The following is a 6000-nucleotide window of genomic DNA, read 5'->3' on the forward strand; positions in this document are numbered from 1 at the left end:
ATATTCTCGAAGTTTTTTACTGTGTAAGCCAAATATGTCAATAATAATGGAAAAAAATAGTTTTTATTTAACAGATAATTGGAATTATGAGACCCATTTCTGTTGTTCCTTTTTTTTTCTTTAAGATTTTATTATTTGTTTGACAGAGAGAGACAGAGCGAGAGAGGGAACACAAGCAGGGGGAGTGGGAGAGGGAGAAGCAGGCTTCCCGTGGAACCAGAAGCCCAATGCAGGGCTCTATCCCAGGACCCTGGGATCATGACCAAGCCAAAGGCAGAAGCCTAACGACTGAGCCACTCACTTGCCACTGTTGTTGCTTGTTTTTATTCATTTTCATTCTTCATGTGCTTATTTTTTACTATCAGCAGCATTTTACTTGGAATATTATTTGTGGGAATTCTTTGAGGCCTAGGATAAAGGTTCATTCCTCCAGAGAGGATTTGCTTTTGCTTCTGCCAAGAGGGATCACTTTAGGGTATATTCACTGTTTGGAATTTTTTTTTAATCACCAGGAGATGGGTATTGGGTTACATATCCCTGGGAGGGCTGTCTTATGGGTCCAGTGCCCCCTCTACAGTTCTCCTCAATCTCCTCCTTCCAAGACAACGTTCTTTCCAGTCTGTTGAATCGTCTATTTATTGATAATTTACCCTTACACTGAAACTGTAGCCCTTTGAGGTCCCAGCTTTAGACTTGCCACTTCCACCAGGCCCTGGGCTTTGTCTTCTGACCCATGTGGCCCTTAAGGACTAGAAAAACCAAGCTTAAATTGCCAATTAAGGAACATGCCCCAGGGTAAAAGTGACATCATTACTCCACTTACTCTCTAGATCCTGCCTTCACCTGGATTTTAGTCTGATATTTACATATCTTCTTGTTGACTCTTCAATATTTTACCAACATTTTTGTTGTTTTCAGCAGGATGAACTGTTTGCCATAGTCTGAGTCATATAACAAAAAAGGAACAATCAAGCTAGTGGTTGGCTCAGAGAGGGAACTGATGATCCGGACACATGTTCGGCTTCTGGGTGTTGGCAGTGTTCAACTCTTAACCTACGTGGTGGTTGCACTAATCTTCTCTTGATAATTTTGCTTTAAACAATGTATATGTCAGGGCGCCTGGGTGGCTCAGTCGCTAGGCGTCTGCCTTGGGCTCAAGTCATGATCCTGGGATCAAGCCCCGCATCAAGCCCCCCATCGGGCTCCCTGCTCCGCAGGAAGCCTGCTTCTCCCTCTCTCACTCCCCCCTGCTTGTGTTCCCTCTTTCACTGTGTCTCTCTCTGTCAAATAAATAAATAAAATCTTTTTAAAAATAAATAAAAAATAAACAATGTATATGTCTTTTGCGCTCTTCCATTTGTATATCTCACCATAAAAGATAAAAATTTTAAATTTTAATTAGGAAAAAAGTTAGTGAAGTAAAAGTTAACATAAAAGTAAATTCTACAAGGTAAGCAAACCAAGGTCTTGGGCTTAATAGAATCATTTCCTTAAGCTGTTCAACATAACATTTTAAAGATCTTAACAAGGGCACCTGACTGACTCCCTTGGTAGAGCATGTGACTCTTGATCTCAGGGCTGTGAGTTTGAGCCGTACATTGAGGGTAGAAATTACATAAAAAAAAAAAAAAGGAAGAAGAACAAGAACAAGAACAAGAAAAAGACCTCAACAATATTTAGCCACAACGGGAAATATAAAACAAATAGGAGACAGGTTTCCAGGCTTGTGCCCTTCAACTTCCCCTTTAAAGGGAATCCTTAACATAAACAGACAGACAACTGGTCTTTAGCTACTAAAATACACATTTCTTTTTTTTTTTTAAGATTCATTTATTTATTATTTGACGGGGCGGGGGGGCAGACAGAGAGAGAGAATCTCAAGCAGAATCCCTCCTGAGCCTGATATGGGGCTTGATCTCATGATTCTGAGATCATGAACTGAGTGGAAATCAAGAGTTGGACGCCTAACCGACTGAGCCACCCAGGTGTCCCTAAAATGAACATTTCTAAGTGGCCACATCCAGGTATCCAGTATGGATTAAGATAAATCCATTTCCCAAATGGTGCTAAGAGATGACATTCATTCCTTGTTAGATTTGCCAGAGCCCAGAATTCAACCTTCAGCCTTACCTGTACAGAATTTTTATTTTATCACCCACCTAGAGTGGATCTCTCACTCTCTAAACAATCTTACCAGATTGAGGATGCCAATACAATAGTTCACAATGAAATATTACTGTTACCTAGATGGGAATACTCAAAATTAATACAGTTAACACATTTGTTCCCGTAATAGTTCCCGTGACAAAAGTCCTATGGAGAAGCCTGCAGGGATGCCTGGGTGGCTCAGTCGGTTAAACAGCTGCCTTCGGCTCAGGTCATGATCCCAGGGTCCTGGGATCGAACCCTGTGTTGGGCTCCCTGCTCAGCGAGGAGCCTACTTCTGCCTCTCCATCTGCTGCTCCCCCTGCTTGTACTCTCTTGCTCTGTGACAAATAAAATCTAAAAAAAAAAAAAAAAATCCTTATGGAGAAGCCTGCTGAAAAGGTGCTTGGTGAGTATAGGTTCAGAACAAGAAAAAAGTAATCAGGGGGCGCCTGGGTGGCTCAGTCATTGGGTGTCTGCTTTTGGCTCAGGTCATGATCCCAGGGTCCTGGGATCGAGTCCCGCATCGGGCTCCCTGCTCGGTGGGGAGCCTGCTTCTCCCTCTCCCACTCCCCCTCCTTGTGTTCCCTCTCTCGCAGTGTCTCTCTCTGTCAAATAAATAAATAAAAATCTAAAAAAAACAAAAAACAAAAATAATCAGATCAAGTGAATATTTATGGTAAAAGGCTAACATGTATAGATCTCTTATTAGAGATGGTCTTTGCCCAGGGAACCAGAATAACTAAATTCTAAAGTTATGTTTCTCCTTGAAATGATGTGGTTACCCATGAAGACAGAACTCAGAAAGTCACTCTGTATTTAAAAAGAAAGTTAATTGGGATGCCTGGGTGGCTCAGTCATTAAACGTCTGCCTTCGGCTTAGGTCATGATCTCAGGGTCCTGGGATCGAGCCCCACATCGGGCTCCTTGCTCCACGAGAAGCCTGCTTCTCCCTCTCTCACTCCCCCTGCCTGTGTTCCCTCTCTCGTTGTGTCTCTCTCTGTCAAATAAATAAAATCTTGAAAAAAAAAAAGAGAGAAAGTTAATCAATTGGACAGCTATTAGGTATCTTAGACTTGCTGAGAAGTTTGGAACGTCAGGCTCAAAAACTAATCAGGTACAAGGGAGGCAGTTAGCAGGAATCACAACGAAGCTCTCACCATGGGAGTTCAGGGTAGGATGCCATCATTACCATTGTCTCCACTGAATACCTTTCCCACTGCACTCTCTATGGTCCTGCCACCACTGTACTCTCAATGACAGTAAGGGTATTAAGCAGAATAATGGTCCCCTAAAGATGTCCACATTCTAATTCTCAGAAACTGTAGATATGTTACGTTACATGGAGAAAGGGACTTTGCCCATGTGACTGAAGTTAAGGATCTTGAGATGGAAAGAGTTTCTTGGGTTATGCAAGTGGGCCTGATCTAATCACAGAGCAGACAGCCTTTCCCAGCTGTAGGCATAGACAGATATGATGACAGAAAGAGTCAGAGCTGCTGGCTTTGAAGATGGAGAAAAGGAACCAAGAGCCAAGGAATCCAAGGGGTGGGAGAGGGGAAGGGAGCAGCTAGAAGCTGGAAAACTCAAGGAAACAGACTCTCCCCTACAGACTCAGGAAGGAACACAGTCTTGCCAACACCTTGATTTTACTCCAGTGAACTTGTATCCGACTTCTGACGTATAAAATATAAGGGCGGCTCTTCTTGCCCAGGGTTGCGTTAATAAAAATACCTTTAAAAAAAGTATAAGATAATAAATCTATGTTGTTTTAAGCCCATTAAATTTGTGGTAATTTGTTACGGCAGCAACAGAAAACTAATATAGCAATACTGCTGTGAATAAGTTATATAATAATTATATAGAGAGAATAATTATATAGAGAGAAATTTTTGAATTATTTGCTAAAACTAGCAAGAAATTGTAAAAAATAAAATATGGGGGCACCTGGGTGGCTCAGTCGGTTAAGTGTCTGCCTTCGGCTCAGGTCATGATCCCAGGGTCCTGGGATCAAGCCCCATGTCCAGCTCTCTGCTCAGCAGGAGCCTGCTTTCTCCCTCTCCCTGCCACTCCCCCTGCTTGTACTCTCTCTCTCTCTCTCTTTGTCAAATGAATAAATAAAAATCTTTAAAAAAATGATGAGGCAGGGCACCTGGGTGGCTCAGTTGGTTAAGCAACTGCCTTCGGCTCAAGTCATGATCCTGGAGTCCCAGGATCGAGTCCCGCATCGGGCTCCCTGCTCAGTGGAGAGTCTCCTTCTCCCTCTGACCCTCCCCCCCCATGCTCTCTCTATCTCATTCTCTCTCTCGAGTAAATAAATAAAATCTTTAAAAAAAAAAATGATGAGGCAGAACTTTTAGGGAGAAAATACAAAAATAATCTTAAAAATTCAATGGGCTTCTGGGGCGCCTAGGTGGCTCAGTTGGTTGAGCATCTGATTCAGTTTTGGCTCAGGTCATGATCTCGGGGTCGTGGGATCAAGCCCCATGTCGGGCTCCATGCCCTCCCTTGCCCCCCCAAATAAATAAATAATCTTTTAAAAAATTCAATGGACTTTTGGGGCGCCTGGGTGGCTCAGCTGGTTAAGCAACTGCCTTCGGCTCGGGTCATGATCCTGGAGTCCCGGGATCGAGTCCCACATCAGGCTCCCTGCTCAGAGGGGAGTCTGCTTCTCCCTCTGACCCTCTTCCCTCTCGTGCTATCTCTCTTTCTCTCTCTCTCAAATAAATAAATAAAATCTTTAAAAAAAATTTCAATGGATTTCTGCTTTTGGCCATGATGGAGTAATAGGAACCAGATTTACCCTCCTACATTAAGCAGCTAGAAAGCAAGACAAAATATATGAAACAATGATTTTGAGACCGCAAGCGGCAAAACACATTAATGTCTGAAAAAAAGAAACAAGTGAGGGGCGCCTGGGTGGCTCAGTCATTAAGCATCTGCCTTCCGCACAGGTCATGATCCCAGGGTCCTGGGATCGATCCCCAAATCGGGCTCCCTGCTCAGCCAGGAGCCTGCTTCTCCCTCTCCCACTCCCTCTGCTTGTGTTCCCTCTCTGTCTCTCTCTCTGTGTCAAATAAATAAATAAAATATTTTTTAAAAAAAGAAAGAAAGAAACAAGTGAGGTGAGCCCTACAATTGCTAATTGCCACAGTGTTACTACCTGGAGAGAGTTCCCAGGTACGGAGCTGGGAGTGAGAACCCAATCGGATCCTAGCAGTTTCATTAGTTAAAGAGACAAAGTTCAGGGATGCCTCATTGGCCAGTCAGTGGAGCATGTGACTCTTGATCTTGGGGTTGTGAGTTTAAGCCACACATTGGGTATAGAGATTACCTAAAAATAAAATCTTAAAAGAGAGAGAGAGAGACAGTTCAGAGTATTGAAAAGTTACAGGGACTAGAATTTATACGGAGAAATACAAAGGAAGAGAAAATTTCTCAGAAAGAACTCAGGAGATCTACAGATCTTTTAAGTTGAAGTTTAGTTTAAAACCTTCCTAGAAAGACAATTCCAAGCCCAGATGACTTTGCTGGTGAATTCTATTAAACATTTATTGAAAAAAATAATACAATTCTACACAAATTCTTCCAGAAAACAGAAGAGGAAGGAACGCTTTCTGACTTATTTTATTTTATTGAGGTATAATTGGCGTGTGACATTATATTTATGTCAGGTGTTTGTATACATTGTGAAATGATCACTGCAATACCTCTAATTAACATCCATCACCATACATAGTTACAAAACTTTTTTTCTCATCATGAGAACTTTTAAGGTTTACTCTCTTAGAAACTTTCAAATGTATAATAGAGTATTATTATTTTTATTTTTTTTAAATGTTTTATTTATTTATT

Source organism: Callorhinus ursinus, unplaced genomic scaffold (assembly GCF_003265705.2).
Source record: "Callorhinus ursinus isolate GAN/ISIS: 27379988/994484 unplaced genomic scaffold, GSC_fseal_2.0 scaffold8, whole genome shotgun sequence".
In the NCBI taxonomy this organism is placed as follows: Eukaryota; Metazoa; Chordata; class Mammalia; order Carnivora; family Otariidae; genus Callorhinus; species Callorhinus ursinus.